Source organism: Lepidothrix coronata, unplaced genomic scaffold, assembly GCF_001604755.1.
Source record: "Lepidothrix coronata isolate B3197 unplaced genomic scaffold, Lepidothrix_coronata-1.0 Scaffold10, whole genome shotgun sequence".
NCBI classification, from domain to species: Eukaryota; Metazoa; Chordata; class Aves; order Passeriformes; family Pipridae; genus Lepidothrix; species Lepidothrix coronata.
In genome coordinates, this window is record NW_016690190.1 from 6,565,858 (window position 1) to 6,591,878 (window position 26,021).

The 26,021-nt window shown below is 43.1% G+C and overlaps 1 protein-coding gene across 6 annotated transcripts in view; it reads left to right on the forward strand.

Annotated features, from left to right (window-relative positions):
- Positions 1-26,021, forward strand: part of IQSEC3 (IQ motif and Sec7 domain 3) — a 95,362-nt gene that overhangs the window by 22,897 nt on the left and 46,444 nt on the right. For all 6 annotated transcript variants that reach the window (XM_017804732.1, XM_017804731.1, XM_017804728.1 and 3 more), the window contains one exon: positions 20,010-20,090. The gene's annotated coding sequence lies outside the window, so the exon portion shown is untranslated. Of the gene's footprint in view, positions 1-20,009; positions 20,091-26,021 lie in introns of those variants that run through there.

The following is a 26,021-nucleotide window of genomic DNA, read 5'->3' on the forward strand; positions in this document are numbered from 1 at the left end:
ACAATTCTAGGACAACATGGAAGAGGGGAAAAGGCTGCTTTCCATTCTGTGTGCATGGTATGGCCCATTGCTTTCTTGTTCTTTCCTCATACTGTAAGATCCACATAAAGGAATATGTGTTAGGATCAATCATAAAAGAGGATAAACTCCATTATGTGAGGTCTTTATTTTGTTTGTCTGTGTTGAGTGATAAGGAGAGAACATCTCAAATGCTTATATGGAAGTTTGTTGGTATTTGTTCCTGTTGGCTGACTGAAATTTCGATTTTGCTGGCTTTCCATTTTATTTTCCCCTTTGCTTGCAGTAGCTATTAGTGATGATCAGATAGTAAAAGAGATTTAATGTTGCCTGTTGGGGCATGTTGCAACTTTTCAATCTGATCATTTCATTATATCAAGCCAAAATAAGTATCTTGCTTATGCTTCACTTCCCACTTCTTGATATACTTTCCGCCTGAATGGAAGCAGGCAAGGTGTGAGGACTCGAGTAAATTCTTAATGTGTGCCTTGGGAAAGTGAACATTTTTAATGATCCCATGAAATAGACCCAAGTTCTAGACATACCATTTATCTCTAGTTTTCTTGAAGCATATGTGCCATCTGCTTTTTGCAGCATAGTAGAAGAGATGGAGAATGTTTGGCTTAAGAAGGCTGGAGACTGGAGGAAATAATCCTAAGGACACCTACGCATTCTCACAGAGATCTTCTTTTAGCTCAATCAGGAAAAGGTTCTTTCTCCATAAGAAGACATCAGGGGCTCTATTTCTCTACTCTCAAAATAAAAGCAGATGATTAACCACGTGCTGCTGTGCCCATTTTTGTGCTGCTGTGCCCATTTTTATGCTGTTGCAGCACTTTGATGAGCTTTAGTGGTGGTTTCAACAGAAAGGTATTGCTTATTTGGTGTGCTGCTGAATAACTAGAGATTCTCAGATTCTCACTGTCTTATTGAGGTTCTTTGTTCTCTTCTGGAAAGGAGGAGACTGGTTAAAATATGTGTAAAGCTGGTTTAAGAGTAACAACTGAGCACTACAGGTCAGGTTAATTCCTGTTCCTGTGGTTTATTAGTGCTGTGAACCATTTCATTCCAGTTCACTTCATGCCACCTTTGCTACTTGTAATGAATGGCTTGGTTTGCTCAGCCTGTAAGGACCAAGTTTATGCTGCTCAGGTTCAAGGCCTTTTAATGTGAGCTCATTTGCTATTCCAGTGACAGGTTACATGGCATCTGCAGTCCTGGCAGAGCAAGGGTAATACTTAACTGAGGCACAGCATAGTGCTTCTGAGACAGACATACTCTTCTGGGACCAGAGTTTAGGCTATGTAGTAGAGCATCAGGATTCAGACGTCATCTTTCTCAAGGAGAGGTGCCCAGTTCCCTGTGGCTGCTGTCCAGTAAAGGAACTTCCTTTAGGAGAGCACCTGGAGAGGTGAACCACTGGGCAAAAGTGACTTGCACTGTGTTCTCTAGAAAGTTTCTCTCTCATGTAGAGAGGCTTTTTGCTCTTTGAAGTATCACAAATCAGGGCAGAGGAAGGAGTATGGGAGGGCTAGATTTGACAACTACAAGCTTTAGCAGTTAAGTGTTTCTGTCTTTTAATCGGTACACAGGCTCTTCACCCCCCAACTTGTTGAATTCTTTGTGCTGGTTTCTTTCTCTCCTGTGAAATTAATTCTTTTGGCTCCTGTTCAATATGATGTTAAGTGCCTACTTAATCCTTTGCAGTAGTTTGAGCTGGTGAATAGAGAGGAAGCTTGGGCTATTGCTTAGAAACCAGGACTGAGGTGTTAGAATGGTAGGAGCTTCACACTACAGACAAGCTTGCTGTGTGACAGTGGGCAAATTGTATTGCCTCGTTTTACTTCACCTCCCTCTGTGTGACTAGATGAGTGTTACTCATTTCCCTTGCAGGGGGTAGCAGGAGGTGTCTGCCAGTGGGGTTTGTGAAGGGCTTTGAGAACACTGCCTTTGAGAGATGAACAGTTTTGCTGCAGCGAGCGCCGGATGACTGGACATGTTTGACAGCACTTTGTGGAGCAAAGAAATGAGTGGGACTGTGCATTTGTCACAAAGGGGAGACAGTTTCTGAGACAGCTTTTGAAGCTGATTTCAGTGTATTATTTTAATGCAAGAGCATATTTTAATTTAGGCACAATACAAGGTGCCACAACTTCAAAAGGTGGAGTAGGGCTGAATCAGGCAGCCCTACTGGAACATTCCTAGTGCTGTCCCAAAGCCAGCACTGAGATTTGGAACTTGAGAGCCTCAGATGGAGAGAATCACATACTGTGCTTAACAACTCCATTTTCTTTTTGAGTCAGTTTAGGTGGAGCAGTTTGAGTTACAAACACTATTTGGTGAGAGAGCTCTCAGGGGGGCAGTTTTAAATTTCTTACCCACATTTGTATTTTTCCAGTGGCTCAAAGCAAGACCTATGGGTGACAAAACAACTTCCTATCCCAGTAGGTGGAAGATGGACCTTAAAAAGAAGCAAGACTTGTATGGGAAAGCTCAAGGAAAACAAAACCAGAGAGGGTGTTCTGCTTGATAAAAAGATTGATAAAAATTTTGGTATATAAATATGTTTTGATGATGAGATCTGTAGATGTATGTGACATTCCAAAAGTAATGGCACAATTTGCCAGTGAGAATATTAAGAAATCAGTTAGGAGGCTGAAATTCAGATCCAGCTTAGCATTTTTGCAGGAAAGTTCTTTGGATTCAGAGCTCATTTGGGAAGATAGAGAAGCATAAGTTCAAGTTCCCACAGATTTAGAACAAAGATTTTCTTCTTCGATCACTCAGAATTAGGTAGAAGAGGAACACAGTGCACTCAGTCTTCCACATGCCATATCAACAATTGGAAAAGCCTGTTATGCAGGTCATTTATACGACAATCAGAGGTCTCCTTTTGCCCTTCTGGCACACTCGTGAGAGGATGATGTAAGACAAGACATGAGATAACTAAACATAGAGATCATTCCTGCTGCTCTTTTCCTTTCAAACGGAATTTAGCCCTACTGAGAAGTTCAGAGTTGACATTACCAAGGTCTGAGATTTCCTGTTTACCTCAGAAAACAAGCACAGCACAGGCCATGGTAGTTCATGCTTCCTTGGAGTGCCTCAGTGAATCATCATCACCCCTCACCCAAAGGGACGTGCAGCAGGAGCACAGGGGAGTGTTCTTTCATCCACCACCACTTCGCTCTTCCCAAGTGTCTTCAGCCCAAGGATCGAAGGTCTTTCCAGACATTGCTGAATAATGTTCCTACCACCCAAAAGAGGTTCACTGATCTCAGTGAGGAGATGGGGCAGCTAAGAACTACTGCTTTTTTTTTCCTAAAAGTGAAGCACGCACCTCCTTCTGCTGCAAGCTGTGCCTGCTCTCAGCATCAACTTAGTGGAACACAGTAAGTCATGTAGAACTTTGTAATACTGGCACACAGACTCTATGCAGACTAAGTGGGACAGTTCACACCTCACTTGCTGTTGCTTCAGTATTTTTGTGGCTTGGGCTGGATCATATGTTGTGGATTATATGTGAGCTGTGGATTTTTCAGAACTGTATGCCTTGCACCCATAATCTTTCTCTAAACCCATGTTCAAGAAGTATTCAAGATGGAATCATTAGAGGCTCTTAAGATCAGGCTGTTGATTCTGCCACCCACAATAGAATATTCACATTTGAAAATGTTTAGTTACAAGTGTAAAAAGATTGAAGACAGGGAGGACAACACAGGCATTGCTAGAGGAGGTTGCTGTGTGAGAAGCCATATTGTTTACTGATTCTCCCACTTGAAATGGCAATAAATGACATTTCTTATACTACAGACAGAAGAATAAGATCTGTTCATAAGTAGGAAGAGCCTTCATTTGAATGCAGATAGCATTTGAGTCAGGACAACCCTTAAGAGCTGAATTGGCTAGGATTCACTGCATGGGACTTGAAATCAGATTATATACAAACTCAGTGGAAATACTGCTTTAGTGGAGTTGGAGGAGATCCCAGATGAATAACAATCAGATGCCATTTCAACCCTTGCTCTTGGACAGCTGTCTCTTTTGTATGTGCTGGGAAACATTAAAAAGTTTGGAAACAGTATTCATGTGATGCCTTATTGCAGTTCTAGGGCATTCTCTGGCCTTCTCACTGTACAGAAGTGCTAACAGTTTAGTAAGACCAGTGTTTGGCATTCAGGAGAGTGATGCTAAAGGACTGTGTGTAGCCAGCCAGGGTACATTCTGTTTCAATCAAACCCATTCTGCCTTGAGAAAACTTAAAGGACAAAGGATGATTAGATGTAGAACTGATGCCTACACAAGCAAGTAGGTGGTCAAAGACATTACAAGCTTTATTTACTCTTTTCTGGCTAGCATATTGATAGAAGTTATTATATGTTTCATCTGAAAAGGTTAAGAATTCCACAGAGGCCTCCAAACTCCTCCCTTATATTCTGTACCTCAGACTCTATGCAGAGGTCTCCGTGTACATCATTGGAAACCTTTCAATCTTCTGGAATCCTTCCAATTTTTTTGCTTATATGGAATCTCCTAGTACATGTGTTTTTGCTTTTGTTTATCTGTGGGATAACTTCTAATATGGTTAACCTTTGCTAGAACCTCTGATCATGTCTCAGAACTGTTGATAAGGGGATTGCATGGAAACATTGCCATGGCACCCATGTAATTCTCCAATGGAGCTGACAAACTGATTCTAGAGTAAGAAATCTCACAAAGTTCATTGAATATATCATTGATTTATTTTCATTTTAATCACATAGCTACAGAGTGAAAAAAAACCAAATTATAAAATTCATGTCATTTGCCTGACTATTGTATAAGAACAGAATCCTGCTTCTCCTGATATCAAGGGCTGACATTCCCATTAAACTTGTTGTTTAGATAGGAGCTACAAGTCTCTAAACCAGATCCATCCATGCATAGGCTATGGAAATGCTATTGACAGCAATAAATTTAGGGTAGGGTTGTATTTTGCTTTAAGTGTCTTTTTAAATGATTCTTTTCCACAAAATCCAGTCTCCCCTTGGTACTTCAATTTCACTATGACAAAAATTCACCCTGGGTTTGACTACTGAATATTTTTTAAATAGCTTTATGTCTTGAAAACACACAGACCAGCAAGGCATTTTCAGCTGCGTAAACAGTGAAAGCCAATTGCTCCAGACAGCACCTCAACAACCCGAAACATGCAATGGAGCCCTGACCAACAGTTACATCCTATGGCTGAAGCAGCAAAAAACCTCCTATTTTTTTCTCTATTGATGCTTTTTATACAATTCAGCACTGTTTTGCAAAGGGGCTTGAGCTGTCCTATGGCAGTAATCACTACGAAATCTCAATAAATGCTAAAAAAGCATGGCCCATTCAAGTGCAGCCTAACCATGAGACTTCAATCTGTAATGCAACCTGTTTTACAAGATGGGAAGTTATATTTCCAGCCAACTAAGAATGGGTGACTGGAAGTGAATGCGGGAATAGAATCCAAGTCCTGCTATCACAAGACCTAATGAGAAAGACAGGCTCTTCCACTTATGTTATTTCAAGAGCATTACTTTGGCAAGGAAAAATATTGCTATTCTAAGACCTTGCAGGTTCCAAAATAGCATCCTGCTGGAACATCCCAACATACTCTTCCTTTGAACCTTGTCTGTGCTGGGTCAAAAGTAGCGATATGATCTTCACTGTCTTAAGACTGTATAGTGTAGACACAAGTGGGAAAATTGTTAAGGTAGTGGCTGTTCCTAGAGGTACAGGAATTAAAGTGCCTAGTAGCTGAGGACATGGAAATGGGCCTGAAACTTCTTATGTATTACAGTTATCCTGGTAAACTACTTTGAAAAAAAAAGAGATAGTGGTCTTCAACATGCCTAAAAAGGTGGGAGGATTCAGTTGTTCTGCACAAAGGTGCAAAGCCCGATAACACCAAGATGGGCAGGAGCGTTGCTCTGCTGGAGGGTAGGAAGGCTCTGCAGAGGGATCTGAACAGGCTGGATCGATGGGCCAAGCCAGTGGTATGAAGTTCAACAAGGTGAAGTGCTGGGTCCTGCACTTGTGTCACAACAACCCCAGGCAGTGCTACAGGCTGAGGTCAGAGTGGCTGGAAAGCTGCCCAGTGGAAAAGGACCTGGGAGTGCCATCTGAACATGAGCCAGCAGCGTGCCCAGTTTATTTTTTACTAAAACCTTATTTTTATGAGGTTGTTTTTCATGTAAGAAGCTTCATGTCTCTTCACAACACCTTTTCTACAGCTCTGGGATCTCTTCATGTACTACACACTTTTATACAGAACAGCTGCTACCAAGAGTGGAATACCCCCTATCACACAGCCTCCAAGGCTAAACTAGAGTCTAGGCAGAATGTGTTCACTACAAGAACCAAGATTTCAACAGCTCCTAGTGCTAAAGTAACCACAGATGCAGATACTGCCACTGCTGTTGCCTCTTCCCAAAATGGAAAGTATTGTCACATCCCAGCATCTGGGGTCTGAAACCATCCCTGATGTAGCTTCGTGTGAAAGCACAAATAGCACTGCCAGCTTATGCTGAGCCTCATGGTGTCAGCTTACGCTACAGCCCTGTTGGCACAAGGGTACTGAAGCAAACTTGTTAACTCTCATTTGTTAGAGGAGATTGCCCAGCTGCAAGTAGCACAAAGTTCAGAAGGTCTGCATCAGCCGTTCTTGTTTCAGGAGCAAAAACATAATCGGTCCCACAACTCCTCACTCTAATTTCTAATAATTGTTTGTGAAACTTTCCTGAAATATCTCTGCAGAAATCGGGCTCCTGTAATACAGGAAAATCTCTTATGTTTATGTTTCCACAACAACACATTATATACATTTTTTTTCTCCAAAGAAATGAAACAAAGGACTCCAGCACATGGTGGGAAGCTCAAAGCTTTATTAAGTAGAGAACAGTAGTGGTTTTTTAAGTCAGATGCTTTAGCAAGTCAAGAATCCCCAAAAGGCACAAGCTAAGCTGGAATAAGGCCCTACAGAGAGATCCAGTATTTGAGACAGACATAAGTAGCTGATTTAATTCCAGATGAGCTGTACAAATGGCTGCAGGTGCAGGCTGTATAGGTTTGATAGTCATCACTGACTGAAGCACTGCTCTTTTGGCCAAGTACATATATGAGTGTTAGCTGACATTTCTATCTCAGTTCTGAGACAGGATGTAGATGACCAATTAGTGTATGTAAGACATGAGGTTGAGAAGTGATGCCTTCTCCATTTTTGAGATGATTTTTTTCCCAGTGCTGCTGCACCAGACAGAGTATAAAATAATCCAGCTCCTGGGTCTAAGACTAATCTAAGGTGTCATCCTCTTGATAAATTGATTTGATAGTACATTGTATGTTCTACTAGTTATAAATCTCAGGAATTATTGAACAGTTCAGATGGGGAAAGGGAACAACTTTCACAGATTTTCCAAATCTTAGAATACCTCATTAATTCCACCTGTTCTTCTGCAACTTTGGCAAGGTCAGAAGTTTATGAAGCCTCAAGAAACTGTGAAATCTCTTCTTAACTCAAAACCAAATATCTGTGATGGTCATGTGCCGAGCATTCAAGTTGCATCCTCTCCCCCTTTGCATTGGTGCCCAATGGTGCTTTCCTTCCAGGACAATTAGATATGCAAATTTAACTGCTCTTGGTGTCAGCCAGCTGCTGTGTCCACAAACAGCCTTGAACGCTTCCTGCTTTCCATATGTCAAGGCCCTGGTGGAAGCACATGGGTGTGTGTGGAAGGGAAATGGGGAAATTAAATTTCCCCTGAAAGTGGTGACTATTGCTATCTGTCCCTTGAGGCATTAGAGTCAACTCTGCAACTGGTTCTGCACTTTTCTTCTGCTCTCCTTCCCACAGCAGAAGCAGCTCGGCTCTGAAGCACCAGGGACTAGCAAAGTTAGCCTTGTGTATGCCACCAAGCAGCCTACATCCAGTTCTGCATTCCTGATTTCCCTTGTGTCCTTGCCTGTTAGGAAACCCCTCCACTTTCAGTTGTGGGTGTCATTGATGCAACAGCCCCAAGCACCTACAGGTGTGGTAGTAACTGGTTTTCCACAGCCAAGTCCCCAAACCCAGAGCCTGAAGCCACCTTCTGCAAGCCAAGCCATGATCTTCCTCACTGCATTCAACTGCACTCCTCGTGTTAGACTGTTTTATGTCAAGCCTCAACAGCAGAGCCAGAGCAGCTCAGCACTAGGCAGCTGGATCTAGGCAGCTGGATCTACCCCACAGACCATCTCGGTAATCTTTGGTGAGTATGCAGAATAAAACCACAGCTTACACTGAGTGCATCAGCCCAGCGTGGTAGGAACGAGCTTTTGAGCTTGTCTTTAGAAACTGGTGCAATTCATGATGTGCTGGCATCCAGAGCTACCTGCAAGTGCCCAGAACTGCAGGGGTATGAGCAGCACATCTGGCCATGCATTGCCGTGCAGGGACAGGTCTACAGAACACGGTTGCTAAGGTGCGTGAAGAGCTCAGGGCTGAGCCATTTCTGTTTATACAGCTAATTTGCATGTTTATGGGATTCTGAATTACTCAACATCACTCCTTCATTTAGCTTTGTGTCATTCTCCAGTGCTGGGGGATACTTGAATTTTAGCCTCTGGAAAATTCCAGGGCTTTCTTCCTGCACTAAGGGGTTAAACGTGAGTTGCATGAGTGAGAAGCCAGTAAGAAGTGTAAGCCTGATTAAACCAAGATTTAATACTCAGTCATAACAAAAATCCTTTTACCGAGTCCAATTCTGACACTTATTCAAAAAATAAAAATAATTTATTCTTACTGAGGAAGAGACCTAAATTCCGTTTATATCTCACAGTCACAGTAATTACGAAAGGGGTTGCCAATTCCACTAACACAAGCCTCAGCTTTTTTATAGTGTTCATACGTATTGGCCCAAAATAGGAGAGAAGAAAAAAGGTGTTTGCTATGCTAGCAGAGCATTCAGGAAGAGTGCTAGTTCTGGATCCCTTTAGGAGGACCACATGCTCATTGGTATTAGGCTGACAAACTATAATTATTATATGAGGCACTGGAGGGGATTTGGAGAATGCTTATCACTGTAATTAAAAGTGAGCTTTTGCCAGCTATTTCCATTTTAGGTAGTTATAAATCTATTATTTGAACAAAGAAGAAAGGGCCTTTGCATAGTACAAAACGAAGAGGTACGGAAAGATGTTTCAAAGCTACAGAAGGTCACTATCAGCATACATTTGCAGACATGTAATTATTCCATTACATATATAACCTTTAAAAGAAATGATGATATTGAAGATAGTTGGAAGAGAGGGATACTGTCCTGGAAAGGTCACACATTATCTTGGAAAAATAGTTTTGTATTAATATGCCATCTTTCCAGTAAGTAATTAATTGATACAGCTTCTGTTTATGGTAATTATTTAACTGAAATTATTTCAGGAACTTACACAAACTCCCCCTCACACATGCTTTGGATTTACATAGCAGCTTCCTAGTTGTGATATCTGAAGTATAGTTTTGGCTACAACTTATTAAACCTCTGCTCACTGCCAGTGAGTGTTGCATGTGTCACTAGAGGATCCCCTCCACATGACTAGAGGTGCACATACACTTAGAATATCAGATTGCTCTTTTATACAGTAGCTGTTTCTTCTGAATGCCACTACTCAGCCTGTTAGCAAGTCAAAGCTAATGATGTTGTGACTTGTCTAGCACAGTAAGTCGTCAACTGTTTCCACCACTGACAGAGGATCTAAACAAGGCTGATGGTGCACACTGAACTGCTGCACAGTCCAATATACAGTGTTTCCTTCCATCGTGGCCACTCTGCCTCCTTGCTCTGAGTGCCTACAAAGCACCAATCCAATTAGCAGACAGCCACGCCCTGTGTGGCTGATGCTTCTCTGGAACAGAGAGATTCAATTTAAATGGACTCCCAGTTGACCTGTGATTCAAAGACATTTCAGGAGAGGCAGGTCCCCTCTAGCAGCTAATGACAAACTCTCTTCCACCCAGGAAGTTTCTTCCTGGAAATTGATTAGCAAGTACAATCATCTCCCTCATCCCTGCTCCTACTATGCCTTAGGAAAGAGATTAATAGCAAGAAGAGAAGCTTCAGAGTGAATCACTTCCACTGGGCACATAGGAGAGCATGAGAAGCACCCCCATAAACCCAAAGAGTATTTCATCAACTAGTAATTCCATGAGAGACACCAACATGGCAACATCAGAGATACAAGCATGCCTCTACAGAAAGCTTTCGGCAATGCTAGCTTCTCCCAGGCCATCCACATGGCTCAAATTGGAATGTTTTGTTCCATGCAAGTTGAGTACTATTTCCAAATCCCTTCAGACTGCTGCCTTTTAAGAAGGCACTGCATGTGTATGCAATGCATTATGGTTACTAATTTAAGGATACAACTTTCTTTGTACAGTAGATTCTTGATCTAAGGTTTCCTCCTGTGTACAGTGTCTGTCACTTAGACTGTCTCTGGCTGTAATAGAGTTAGTCCACAGCTAACTGAGAGTGAGTGTATCATCCTTAGTTTACCTTAAGTTATTTCATCCCATTGTAGGTGAAGCACCAAGAGCCATTAAATTGCACAAAATAATGCCCCACTTAAGCATGAGGAGGGCTGGAAGCGGGTACAAAAACTGATCTGAGACTTTGTTTTCAGCTGTCAGAAGGAGATATCTGTCAGACTGGACCCAGTATGGACTCTCCCCCTGCAACTGATTCCTGAGTACATCCCGTTCCTTCTTCCATTCTTGCCCATTTCTAGCACATAGGGAAAATCTGGCTGTTAGCCCAACCACTCCTGGTGGACTTAATAAATGGATGAGATTTCCTTCAAATGCTTTTGGGTAACAAAATGGACTTGTCAGCAGCAATTTTCACTGAACACGGTGAATCCACAGGTGACATCTTTCTGCCAAGTAGCCTGTCACCAAGAGAAAACAGCGTGTCTAAGTCTGTGGCAGAGGAGCAGACCCTGCTGAGCCAGAACACAAGAGGCCATGGTTCATTTTCGCCATCTCCCAGACACATTGCTGACTCTGACCCTAAGCCGAAGAATGCCACCTTACACTAAAAAGAATTTATTACTGTGTGCTCCGACCTTCTTTAGGACACATCTACACTCATCTTTCTACTGATCATGTTCTTTGTACTGAAATTGGTGCAAAACACCACAATTTCTTTCCAAAATCATGCACTCATCTGCCAGTCATGCCCACACTTCCCCCGAGAATTTCTTCAAGGTGAGAGTGAAGATGTACAGGAGAAATCCCTGCCACTTTTATGGACTAAAGTAAGCTGAGAAACCAACTGTTCAGGAAGATATGGCATTAATATCTCCATTCCTAGAAGCAGATGGTGATAAATGAATGGCATATTTGACATATTTGTTATAGTTGCCCAACGAGCTAACCAAAAAAAGATCAGATCACAGCAGCATTGGCCCAGATCTTCTTCCTCCAACACAGGAAATTCCATTTCCCCAGCACGGTGCCTTGTGCTTATTTTTCCAAGCTGTGCTGTTCTGAAGAACACGCAGTAGCTCAAAGACACACATTTGCGTCAGTGTGTCACATTGGATTTTCACTTTCCAAACAGTAGTGTATGCATATGGTATTTTATGCTAGCAAGGGCAATTTGTTTTAAGATATTTTATAGGAGCTCTAAAATTAACATATTCCAGTGAAAAAATGTAAATACTCTGTCAATGGGAATTCCATCTTCATCCCATCCCCGGGCACTAAAAAAAGGAATTTATAGTAATGCTATATGAAGGATGTATGACTTAAAATGAATTTGTACCAAGAAGCAAGATGATGATTAAGCAGGCACTAAGTAGGTTTTAGAGGATGAGTGCTGATCTTTTGATAATCAAATTTATAGAGAAACATCATGGCAGAAGACATTCTCTCCAACACTCATGAGATGTTCAAGGCAAGCCAAGTTCCTGGCTACCAAACATATTTGATTTTTCATTTCTGGCAGGTAACTCAGGTTGGGATTGTAGTAGTTACTGGAAATGTAAAATAACATGACATTTTCAGTCTCATTGCACTCCTACACTTCAGTATCTTGGCTAATAAGCCTCTTGCCCCTTAACACAGGAGATCTCAGTCAGTCACATTTGTGAATCTGGTTTGTATAGCTGTCTTTCAGAGATAGCCAACATCAGATGTTCAAGAGGGAAGGGTAAAAAACAGTCACAGTAGACAGCTATAGGACACCCATAAAAGCTGCTTTCTAATGCTGATAAGTTTGAGTCCTATACACTGGCTTTTCTCCAAAGAATTTCTTCAAGGTAAGAGTGAGTAAAAGTAAGAGTACAGGAGAAATGCTTGCCATTTATATGGACTAAAGTAAACTGAGAAACCAACTGTTCAGGAAGACATGGCATTAACTATTGTAACAGGATAATCTTTAAAGTGTTCAGTTCCTCTCTGAATCTTGTCAAATTCTTTCCCTCAACAGTATCCCATAACAATGAGGAAGCCATCAGACTTACAAGGAGTTAAAGAACTTGAATTACAGAAATTACCTTGGATTTATTTTTAATCATGTATGGCTTCTTTGCAATATAAACTCTGCCCATACTCAACTGCCTCCAAAACAGCCCTTCAGTTGAGATAAGCAATAGAAAGTTTTAGTGGAGGTATTTTGGAGTGAAGAGTGAAGAACCAGGGGAGAAACAGCTAGTTGCTAGAAGGTACTCTTTTGGAAACACTGCCTCTTTGAGATCTTACTCCAACTCTCAGTTCCAGGTTGACTGGAGTCAAAAATAGATCTATCACAGAAGGGGGATGATAGAAGGAGTAAGGTCTGCAGCTAACCTTAGCTAGGTTGTGTCACATTAGCTTGGCAGAGGTAACATTAAGCTGTAATTTTGGGGGAGTCAGAAGACGGTGCAACTGGCCTTTCATAAATTTCTCATTGCTGAATAGTTCCTGTTTGTGGTTCTCCAGTACTCATTTTAAGAAAGATAACAGCCAGTAAAACTTAATCTGAGATGAGTTCAGTTCTCCTTTGACTCTTTCTGCCTTTAATCTTCCCCTACTAGGCCATGATTTTCTGTGACTCCATCTGTTCTCTTGGCAGCTATCCAAAAAAACGCAAGATAGAGACAAGTAGCAAAAGATTCCAGGAAAGCTGAGATATCCAGGGCTACAAACAATGACTTTTGATCAAAGCCTCTAGCTTTTCTTCAAAAAGTGGAGTTTTAAAGGGAAGAATGCATGAGTTGGACTATTTATTTACTGATAGAACATTGCTTGAGGGATCACCTTTCAGCATTGTCAGATTTCTAAGAACTTGCTGTGTGCTTGGGCCAAGGGCAAGGCTACAGAACACACAGGCCAGTAGGGCTCAAGGACCAGGATACAGGGGTTAGTTAAGTACTGGCAGTTGGGAAAGCCAGTGATCTTCATTTAGGGTTCATGCCAACAATCCTACAGAGCTGACCAGGGCGTCAGTCACAGTGGGATGCACGGGTGTTGCAGCATGACAGAGAGAAACACGTGCTGTGTACCCGTAGTGAGAGCAATTTTCATTCTGTCTTGTTTTGGCATTTCTTGTAGTCTAAAATCATTCATGCAGAAAAACACATAGCTGCTCTTTATCTTTGGGAACAGGCCACACAGGGTATTTGTTTAATTAAAGCTGACTGCTGGAGAGCAGGGAGCACCACCGTTTTCCATATGGTGTCTGGGTTGGGGGTTTGCTTTTGTGGGGGTGCAGGAGAAGAAAAACAGGTTAGACTTGTTTACCATAGTGCAGCTCTCAGCAGACAGGCATCTCTATTTCAAGACAGCTATCATCAGTGCTAAACTAGTGGGCACTGATGCTTAGGGTGGGCAATGCAGATCATAAAGCCCCACTTTATGGCACTTGTCCAAAGGGAAGATACAGCACTAAGGCAATTTAAGGGAAGTTTGCTCTCCTTTGGCCCTGTGATGGGCAAGATAGGTAGCTACAGAGACTTTCAACTTTTGCAGCTCAACTCTTGTTCCCTCTACAACACCTGTTTTTAAGAAAAGAGAAGCTTAGCCCCATGGGATCCATGGCTGTAAAAAGCAGCATTAGTCGGGGGCCCCTTTGCAGCACAGTCCAACTTTCTAAGAAGGCGGAAAGGTAGAGCTAACTCCTGAGCTGACTAGACAGCTTGTGCTAGCCAGGAGGTTTGGCACAAGGCTCTCTAAAGTTCATCACAGCAGGAATTGCTGTGGCTGGACAGTTAATTCACAGATACCCCTACTGAGGCTGCAGGCAGCTGGCTGGAGGATACCTCTTGTCAGGAGCAATGTTGAGGACAACTGAATAAAATTCAGTCAGCTGTTTTCTCTCTGAGGAGAGGGGGCTAATGTTTCAATTGACAGCATGGGCCAAGCTTTCTCTGCATTTAAGATAGGTCTGGACTGTCAAATCCTTGCCTCCGGAGCGTGCGTCCCAGCTAGATGGAGCAAAGCACTGACAGGCTCAGGCTGTTCCCAGTCCTTCTTTTGCATCTACGCTTGCCCTTGTCCTCTGCTGCTCCTCCACACACTGGTCTCATAGTGCTGGCAAGATGTACCTCAGCATGCCTCCTCCTCTCTGCTAGCCTCTTCCTCTTTTGTACCACCCAGCTCCACCCACCCAGAACACCTTTTCTTCTTGCTGGTTTTCCCTTCCAAGCTTTCATCAGAGTCCAGTCCAAGGCATAGTAATTTGTTTATTTCTAAAGCAATAAATTAGAAACGGAACAGTTCAGCAGTATCCTGACAGATGGGGAGAAATTGTCACCACAATCACCTGCCTGATCTGGCTATGATAGTGTTTGTTTAATTTCCGTATCTGCAAGGGTTTGCAAGTCTGAGGAAGGCAAGGCAGAGGACACAGAGGAAGAAACAGGCAAAAAAAGCAAGCCCTGGACCTACCCTTTTAATCAGTAGACCATTGCCACCCACCTGAAGCATTTTAAAAGAAACAAAATTATGGATCAGCACCCCAAAGTAATGAGTCTGAATCTAGTGTTACTGAAGTCACATTGCCTTCCTCCCCGTTTTTCAAAGGCAAGAACAACCCTTATGCTTTCTAGTGTTGAACTCCTCAGGGGCCTCATATTCAAGTTTTATGTAGCCTTTCTGACTTATGAAGTAAGATTTGTTTTAAAACAAAATGAAAAGAAAGTGCAGAAAGGAAAAAAAAAAAACCAACCCACCATGAAAAGTCTTACACTGACTTCTGACAGATACTAAATATCTCAAGATTCACTTTAAATCTGCAAAGGTTGACAACATCACAGGGAAATGAAATCCAGGTAGCCACCAGCCATTACAACCCTGACAGGCCCTCTTAAATCACAGCAACAAAGCCAACATCTTACCTGAAGACTTCATAGTGTTAAGAAGACAGTTGCTTTCCTGGGGCACTTGCTTGAGGCTTAGAAGTGGTAGTAAGGCCCTAGGACACTTGCCTTTTGCACCCAGATGAGAGCTGCTTTGTCCTGCCAACAATTAATACAGACTCTTCAGGGTGGGAATAAGTCCACTTCTTCCATAGCAAGTTAACCCTGCTCCTGTATGGGTGCTGTGCTGCAAAAGTGAGGTCATGGATTTGCAAAATATCAGATACATGCAGGATCAAGAGATGGAAAGAAGGAGAAAAATGAACAAGGGTAGTCTTCAAGGTGAAACCCATTCCCTGTGGTGCATGTCTGGGTTGCACAAAAGAGAAGGAGAAGCAGGCTGTAAAAGAAGAATGCAAACAGCCCCAGAGCTTCCAACTGCTCTTAGGCATTTGGGGAACTTGGATTTAGTAGGAATAAAGAAATCTCCTTCCCTGCACCCAGTCAGGGGAAGAGCTTTCAGCACAGTTTTGGAATACCCATTTACACCTCATATATTTACTTCCATCAGGCAACATCTGCTCCTCACCACCTCCCTGGTGGCTTCTCCATGGGAGTCCTGGCCCCCAGAGGGGGACACAAGGATCTCAAATGGCCTGGAGACAGAATTCTGCCTGTGAGCATGATCAACATCTGGTAGTGGCATGTAAAGGGCACAATTACTTCAGAGTCAGAGATCTTGAGATTTCAGAGGTTCAAGATGACTCTGTTCTGGGCAGAAAATACCCAAGGCTGGTGTTAAGGACATATGAGAACCAGAATCAACAACTGACTGTGCAGCTGCAGTGCTCAGAACATGCTGATTCTCTGAAGAGATTTTGTGAGATGTTTTTTTCTTAAAACACCCACAGGAGACTGAGCCTAAAGTCCTGAAACTTCACCCCACTCTTCCTTTCACTGTTTCCACTTTACTTTGCTTTGTTTTTCTACCATGATAATTAACTAGCAAGGCATTTCATCTATATACAGGCTTCTATTTTGCATTTTTTTGTATATCCTTATTCCTTCCTCTTTTCCCCTATGTTTTCCCGCCCTCTTGTTTGCTTTCTTCATGTGTAATTAGGAATTGAAGTGGTGCATCTGCTGTTCGAATAAAAGCAGAGAACAGTGTAAAGTTAGGGAAATGTTTAGATTAGAAATGGCTGAAATTTGGGGTGTTTGTTTTCTGGAAGATTCCATTTGGTAGCTGGTGAGGGGTCTAGAGCACAAGTTTTATGAGGAGCGACTACAGGAGCTGGAAGTTTTTAGCCTGAGGAAAAGGAGGCTCAAGGGGAACCTTATTCCTCTCTGCAACTACCTGAAAGGAGGTTGTAGCCAAGTGGATGTTGGTCTCTCCTCCTAAGTAACAAGCAATAAGACAAAAGGAAACGGCCTCAAGTTTCCCAGGGAAGGTTGAGATTGGATATTAAGAAAAATTTCTTAATTGAAAAGGCAGGAGGTCAGGCATTGGAATGAGCTGCCCAGGGAAGTGGTGCAGTGACCATCCCTGGAGGTAATTGAAAGACATGTAGATGTGGTGCTTAGGGATGTGGTTTAGGGGTGGCCTTGGCAGTGCTGGAATAATGGTTGGACTCAATGATCTTAAGCATCTTTTTCAATGTAAATGATTCTATGATTCTGTGATTTAAAAGTACGTTGTTACTTTTTTCTGGAAATAGGCCCCTTTTTTTATCCCTGTCAGATCTTGTATAGATGAGAGTAGGAAATGCCAACATATAATATTTTGAAATGAAGAATTCACCTCAGAATGGATACCAGCTGTTGCTGAATCAGCTGAGAGCCTCGTGCATTGCCACACTGCAGCTGACGGTGTCTGTGACTCCAGGGCTGCTTTTGGGAGCTGACTGCCTTGGCACAGGTGCTCCACACTGCATGGACTAGCCAGCTCCCAGCTTTGCTGCTTTGGGATCTGGGCAGGGTGGAAAACCTGGTAGCCCCTCTCCAAGAGGCTACTTGTATGGCATAGCTGCACTAGAGATGTGAGAGGTGGAGGCACGGCCCTCCAGCAGCTTGTCAGAAAGTACAGGCGAACCCCTGTAAATTTGAAGAATCTTTTTTAAACCCTAGAGGTTTTCACCAGTTAGTTTAAAATTGATGAATCAGTATTTTTATACGAAACCAAAATTTTATCAGAAAAGTCCTGACAGATTCTAGCTGGAAGCAGTGTGACAGGATGTAGGAGCTGGAGTACTTGTGTGAGCCTACTTGAACATAGACTCAAATGTGATTCGCCCACTTGCTTCAGTGAAAAGACAACACAAGTAATTTTTGGGCACATCAGTCAGATAGCTGCATGCCACCTGAGAAGTTTAAATTGGAAACAACGTAGTGAGAACCAACAATAACCAGACTGGCCGGAGGGAAGGGATGTGAGCTGGGTAGTTCCAGAAGTGGAAGGCCAAGGAGATGAAGTTGACACATCACACAAACATGTCCTCTCTTTTCCAGCAGGTTATATGTCACAGGCAGAGACTGAGGGCACGGTTAGAGGTCAGTGAGGTAAAGCTAATGCTTTTGTCTTCCCCTTGCTGTGCTGCTCCTGACAGTCCTGTTGTTTCTAGGAAATGATTCCTTTTGAGAAGCCATTGTAGCCAAGGAAGTGGAAGACTTAAGCAGTTTGTTTTATTAAACGAGCTGGGAAAAGTATCATCCTTGTCTGTAATTTAGGTATCTTTGTGGCTATGTCTATCAGATTTTGAAAAAGACAAAGGTGATAAGATTCACATTTCAAAGTGATGGAAAGTGTGGCAGGGCCTTTGGAAGAATCTGAGACCCCCAAGACAAGCCAGGAGACTTAGCTGTACTGCTTATGTCTGGGTTAGAAGCTGCAAAAATATTTTTAAAAGGAGATGACTGCATTTGAGCCCTGGGTCTCCACAGTAGCACTGAGAAGAGAGCTCTAAATGGTGTTCCGCTGACTTGGAGACAGGGTGCTTTTATGTCACCTGAGGATTCAGCCTGCTTTGTCTCCCCTGCTTTTCTTCTTCTCTTTTCATTTTCTTTTCCATTCCCCTAGTACTTTCCCCCCTTGGCACTGAGACTCTTTTTAGTGACTCCTTTTCATGGGTGAAGGTCAGCATGTTCAAAATTGGCTGATGATATATGCTGAAGGGCCTCCCTGGAGCTCTCTTCAAAGGATCTAATTTTCAGAGGTGATGAGCAGCTCTTACTAGTTCCAATGCCATGATAAGTGCCCAAAACCCATGAAAACCAGGCTGCTTACAAATGCTCTCAGGTAACGGACCCCAAGAACAAGTCATTCGAGATTAGTGAGCAGTTTTGGAAGTTTGGTCTAGGTGTTGAAAATTTTATATTATTTGAAGGTAGCCAAGTATTTGCTTGACATAAGTACTTAGAATTGTTGAGCTGCAAGTTGAATTTTATCTGAACTATATGGCTGTGTTGTGTAAGTCAAGGAGAGATTGTAGGGAAACTTGAAGCTAACAGTCTGAACATTAATAATAGTTAGAATAGACACAGCTGTAGCTTAAATATTACTTAAAAATTAATAGATGGAGTGGACAGCCCATAGGTCATGGATATATGAACTGTAGAAAACATATTATATTGACTACAGAACTGACCAAAACCCCCACTGAAACTGATGTAAGGAGGAAGTGAAGATGAGCACAAGACAACCACTTGGCAACAAAATACCAAACCAATGAAGGGTGTGAAAACCCCAGACTCTAATAATGCTGTTGGTCCAGACTGTCACATGAGGGATGGGGAGTTTAGGTTGTAAGGGTATCCTTGTCCAGGCATTTCTTTGCTTGGGGGCCCTCTTTTGAGACACCAAGCTCGAGCTACCAAATACCATAATTGATCTCTTCCAATAAACCTACCTAATGGAGTTGATAGCCTAGTGTCAAAAATTTCTGTAGCACTAGGATTTCTTACTTTGGATGAATTCCTTTGTCTTTCTTATCTAGTAAACCCATTTTTAGTCTTCTGTTTTCCTGTTTTGCTTAAGTTTGCCACTTATGGTTTTGCTTTTCTCTGCTATGGTCTCTTCCCCTTGTCATGGTCTGAGCCCCTCTACTTGTGCTTGTCCTGTCGGTTTTCCACTACTGTTCCTGGTAATGTCCAGTGATGATGTGCTAAGGCAATTTCTCTGCTCTAGGGAGGTTTCAGGAAAATTATCTGCAGAGGTAATTTAGCCACTCTCAAGTAAAAATCAACTACTTTGCATTACAATGTATAGGAAACATATCTAAGAGCATATTTCTGTTGCAAAAGAAATAAAAGTTAGAGACGGATAAAACCATTTTTCATGAGGTGTATGGGATCATGAGACAGATACTGGTAGAAAGAAAACTTTTTATTTGGGCACTTTTGTCCCATTCTCTATGACTTGACATCAACAGCAGGACAGGTAAGGTAAGGGAGATGAAGATAGATGGAAGTAGAATTTCCAACCAGCCGCCTTCTCCCTGCTCCCCACCACCTTGGAGTACAAAATATTCATGTAATAATTAGATTACTCTTTCAGCATCACTGGGGTTCACTGTCCCCTTGGAACAGCTCTGAAAAAGACATTCTCCCTTGAGTTTTCTGCTGAATGGACTGAACACTGACCTACTATGGTTTGTTTTTTCTTACAGGAATGAAACTGTTTTACACCAGTTCTGTTGCCCAGCAGCTGACGCGGAGCAGAAGCCTTCATCTCCAGACTCCTCACCAAGGTGGGAAATTGCTGCCAGCCAGACCTTTATTTTTTCTACTTCCTTATCATCCATTACTAATCTTCTTGCCCCAGACAAAACTCACATATTATACATGCCAATCCTCCACCATCATCCGTTACGTCCCATGTCCCCAGCACTGCTGTCTGTCTCTTTTCACTCCCAGAGATTACTGTTTGTACTGTTATGTAATTGCTTGAAAACCCTCTCTGGCCTCCACTCTCACACACCCATTCACTTCCAAAAAGGTATTTTCAGCCTCTCTTCAAACATCTGCTTCCATCAATCCACATTCACACTTGTACCTTTTTTTACCCTTCTGTGTCACGGTGACACTGACATACACATGCTTCACTCTTCTCCTCCAGATTAGCTACCCCACACTATAAGGTTCCTGGACACAGTATTGATCCATAACCTCTAAGCTACAGCAAAAGTCACCAAACTCAGGGTTCTGTCTCTCACCCTGAGACAGGGTAGGGGGAGCAGTTTTACACGTGTTGAAATGGTCTGAGCTTGCCAGCAGAGAACAATTATAGACAGGTACTATTAACTATCACCAACTTGTATCCAGTCCAGCCAGGTGTGGGGACACCAGCAATTCTCGTAGCCCTCTCCCATCAGTGAGAGACGTCAGTGCCAAGAGCAAGGGGTCCAAGGAGCTTCAAAAGTACTTGAGATGCATGTACTGCATATAGCTTCTGTGCTTGGCCTTGTCCTTCTGTTCTTGCCATGTCCTTCTTTTCTCACAACTTCCCACACTTCCATCTTACAGATCATCTCCTTTTTCTCAGGCCTCATCACCATTCTGTCAACAGCAAAGAGTTTTCTCTTTAAAGATTTCTCTCATCACACTGCTAGACTTTTACATCTGACCTTTGGTAAGAAGCCTGAGTTACTAGGGAGGGCTCTGAACTGGGCAGCTGAATTGCATTAGTGAGGCTACAGCATTTTTAAAATTATATTCCTCTTGTTTGTTCTGCTCACTGGAGCAGACTGTAGTTTCTGATTTCCTTCCAAGAAAAAAATATAAGTGCTGGACAACTGTGAAGAGAACAGGGGTGAGCGGGTGGGTGTGTATCTTTGAAAGTAGAGTTCAGCCATGCTTGGAGACAGGGTAAAGAAGCAGAACCCCTCCTGCCCATCTGTGTATGAAAATGGAAGGGGTAACCCCCATGACGTCTGTGCTAAGGGCTCTCAAGCGTTGGTAAAGTTTGCATGACAGCCTGTGCACCTCCATGGCAGATGGGGGATGCTGGCAAGGAAGAGAAGGAGACAGCAGAGGAGGAGACTACAGATATTTCTGTGGTCAGCAACCTCTCCCTTGCATTTCTGGAGTGAGACAGTTTTGGTTAAGTGTTCTATTTTGTCTGAATCAAACCTCAATTTTGTCATGGTGTTCTACCTTCATACACTCGTCCTTGACCCTGCCCCATTCTTGTTGCAGCCTCCATCTTACTTCTGATCAGTTCCTTTGGTTTCTAGTATTTTCTTGTTCTACAAGGCTGACATTCTTACAGTGTTTGGCTCTAGGGTTGTTTTTGTCAAGTTCTTGGTCAGGCCTTCCTTTCATCCCGGTGATTCTCAAAGGCCCTGCTCATCCCTTGAGCCTGAGTTTGTCTGCCCTCCTACTGCTGGGATTTGACAGGTAAATTGAAGAAGAAGCAACCATTTGTTTCAGTAATTTAACAAATTTGGCAAGTGGCATCCAAAGATGAGTCTGAGCCAGGAAATTCTGAAGTGTGGATGAATGACAATGACCTCAACTGCTTGTTGCATCTGGGCTTCCAGTTAAGGGGCTTCTCATACTGATCTATGCCTGTCCATTTTATGCCTTTTGTAACTTGTCCCACTCTGCAGGCCTCATGCTTTCCTTACTTTTTTCCCAGGACTTTCTTGTGTCCTCTCCATTTCTAATGCCTCCAGACTCCAATAGGAGTCCTGAATTTGTGTGTGACACAATACACTGTGCAGACATAAAAAAGATTAAAACCACCATGGCTATTTGAAAGTGAAAAACAGACACACAGAATTTTTTGCTCTTTGAAACAGAGCAGCTTTTATGTGTGATCTCCCTGCCTGACCATCTCAGGAGAAAAGAGCATCACTACTTCCTACACTGTGCCAGAAGAAAAGCAGAGCACATGCAGCACTGTTAAACTCACCAGTCAGCTTTATGCTGGCCAGAAAACATCTTCTAGTCTCTGCCAGGTCCTGCAGTCAGCCATGGGCTTCTTTCATGTCTGAAGTTACATATACACTGCAGTGAGGAAGGCAAAAGAATGGCAGGGAGGGAAAAACTCAGGATCACTGTGGAGCTGATGTCCATGTGGTGTTCTGAAATGGCTCACTATGCTGCTTGGAGAAGCTCATCAGATTATTTACAGAGCCTGCCACCCTGCTCACATCATGAACAAGCTCCCCATGGAACCAAGGCAGAACAAAAGTCAATCAAGACTGAAATATGTGGGTCAGACAGCCTGAATAGGCAATCAGTTCCTGGGTGAGCCAAGCATATCCCTAAATAAGCTCATCAGGTCTCCTGATGGGAATACCTGGTACATAGGGGCTCCCTGTGCAGCTTTTCTGTGTCCCACTGAATGGACAGCCAGTCACAAGTGGTGCTGTGGTGAATTTTGATAAACCAGCTTGGGTTTATTCTTTCTTTCCCCCTTCCATGATAGTTTCCCTAAATGAGATAAATCCTGTCAAAACTGATGCCACTAATAACCATCAACCATCTAGTTTTAATTAGAGTTTGCTTCATTAATGCCCCAACTCCTCTCTGCGCAGCAGATTAAATAATGTACTTGCAGCTCATTTACACAAACCCCCAAACTGCAAGGCTGAGCTGCAATCCTTTAATTAAACAGCCCGGCTGATCCCTGCCGCTGCCTCGGCTCATCAGTCTAAGCCGATTAAAGAGAATAGGGACTAATAAAGAGCATAAACAGGGAAGTGACTCTCATCTCTTCAAGGGACTTGGAGGCTCCAGCAGTGATCGGCTGCTTTCTCCTCCTCTACCTCAGCCCACATCCCGTCCTTCTGGGACCTGCAAGAATGGTCCTGCTTTCAGTAGGAACCCAGCCTCGTCTTGTGGGACAGGAATCCTTTGGGAGGCTGAGGGAAGATGGCCAGCAGGAGGGTGGCACAGCAGGCAAGGTGAAGATAAAAAGGGACATCAAAGCAGTAAGACGAGTGAGTGCCTGACTGCAGGAGAGACCAGCAAGAGCAGCCATGCAGCTCAAGTGAGGGGCAGAAGAGGAAGGAAATGCAGGGAATGACAGTAGGAGGTTGGCTGCCAGGAACAATCTGGGACAAAAATTTGTCTCTGCTTGTAGTTTGTGATGGTCACTGTCGTTCTCGTGTGGTCTTCCCTAATGTTTGTCTGCAAGATTTCTGACTCTTTCTTTGCTAGCAATCTAGCTAAAAATGCCTCGGCTTCACATGGATGGGAATGATTAGGAACATGTCAGTGTCTAACCACTCAACAGAAGCCAGCTCAATGAGGTGATTGGGATTATTCCCACTCATATTGTTCTGCTTTGCTTCACTGATTGCCACAAGCAGAGCTAGCCCCCTTCTCTCCTGCAGCATGTGAATTCCTCGTGGGGAAGTTACAGCTCCATGAGTTTAGCAATGCAAATTTCCCACCTGGCTGCTTAGCTGGGTTGCACCAGCAATTAGCAAGACTGGTGCTGTAGGCCATGAATATTGAGACAGATTTGATCCCAGATTCTGCCAAGAAGCTCAGAGCCAAAGTACAAGATGAGGTGATGGCAGCAGAAGGCAGATTCCTGTTGCTGAACTCTAAGGGCTTTCCCCTTTCAAAGTGCAGTATAAATCCTGTATATGGACCACCATTGTCTCCAATGGACTTGTACACTACTGGCTTCATGACCATAAGCCATCTTGCAGGTTGGGTTTCCATTGAGTATGCCAAAGATCAGGAAGAAACTCCATGGATGGCAGTAGGAGCTAACTCTGCTCCTTTACTGAGGTGCTGATTAGACTCTGATTTAGCCAAACCCTGTAATTTCATAAAGCAACTGCTCTTTTTCTTGCTGGCTTCTGCCTGTTAACAGTGGGGTTTCATTCTGGGGATTTGAATAGCCTAGTAATTGCATTTCCAACCTCTCCCAGTCTCACACAGCAGAGACTGGCATCCCAGAACAATGACCTTAAAATGTGTCCAGCAGCAGCCCAGCTCTAACAGGATTACATACCATTTTCCTTTGTGTGAGGTAATAGGGCTGAGATGAGAAAGATTTGTTTCTATTAGAGTAATGAGAGGAAATGATGGAGTCACAATTGGAGGGAACAGTATATTCATTCAGTTGCCTTTCACAGGCTTTTCGGAGCCTGCCTCTGGCTCCCCTGTGGTGCTGAATAGGAAATCATCAGAAAATCACCTCTCCTCCAGCAACGGGAAAAGTTCTACACAAAACTTTAAGCGCATGGGGCAGGTCCACTTCGGCAATGGACATGGGATAGCACTGGAGTGCTGAAGCATCATGTCACAAGGGAGACTGGATGGGATCTGGGTACGTTTCTGTAAAGGGCAGGATCAAATCCCAGAATAAATCTTCAGGAAGGGAGGATGTTCCACTGCATTTGTGGGAAAGTCCTTACTATCTGTAAGAAGTGCAGATGAGGCCTGACCTGCTTTTAAGGTAAAGGAACCAGAGTCCTTCCAGGAAGAGGGAGCAGTCTTCTAGAAGGGCTTGGAGGTGTACTGAGCAGAAGAGCTAGGGTCTGAAACATCTATGAAAAAGTTGGGCAAGCTCTGTTCATACTTTCCTGTAATATTTCCACACTTTTGAGTAGGGAGACTGCTGCTTAGATCAGGGTTAAAACATGATTAGTGCAACTGGTGAAGTGTTTACTTCATGATTACAGACCAGTGAAATTGTAACTCAATATAGTTGAGACTTCAGACAGCTGTGGACTCATTTCTAAAGTGCCTGCTGGATTAGTCATTGTAGCAGGTTGGTTGCTTCCAGGCATCACAGCACGAGGTAGTGGTAAAGAGACCTGTGAACCATCAGCTACATCTCCAAGCCAGCCTTCCTTGCAGTTCTGGTGAAATTCCTTCTTGCCCCACTTGTTACTTATCAAAGTACTGAAATGAAAATACAGGTTCTTACTGGAAGAGGTCCTTTGTGCTTGTTGCTCCATTTGTATATGTGGGAGGCTGATAAGTAGATGAACAGATTTTGGACGGTTCTTTCAAATCAAACCTTCAAACATCTTTCTTCCCAGCTCTCTGAGCTGCATAGGAGTATGCTACCCCTTAAGCAGCACATGTTTAAAAACCAAAATCTGATTTCATTTACCTCTGGAGATCTGCTCTCTCTGATTCTTCCCATTTCTTTACCTGAACTCTGTTTCCATTGAACATGCATTTGTTCTTTGTCCTATGAAGTCATGTTGGAAGGCGTTGGCACAAAAGAGCCATGAACTATCCACTGCACAGTCACAACATCATGTCCTTCTTTGGCTCCCCACTGCTGTAGCCCAGGAGCATCTCTCCTCCCAGCACAGTTCTCACTTTGCCCTTGGATCACTCTACGTCCTCTAACAGTTAGATCCTCCTGAGAAATCCCCAAGACTTTGTTTAGGTTGTGAATGAGATGTCCCTTAAGGCTGAAGCCCATGAAGTTGTTGAGAACTGAACCACTCACCAAGTGAATTTTCCTTCTGGACACTACTGAAGCACCTTGATAAACAGTGGGGAATGATGGTTTTCCACCAGTGTCCATCACTCTTTAAGCATTACAGTAAAACAACTGAGCTACTAAACATTTTGTCTGAACTTGTAAAAGATTGCCTCACAGAAAGAATGCAAATCCAGCTCACGAAATGGGAAATTAGCATTTCTGACTTAGGATCACTGGCAGGATGTTGGATATAAAATCGGGAGGTCAGTGC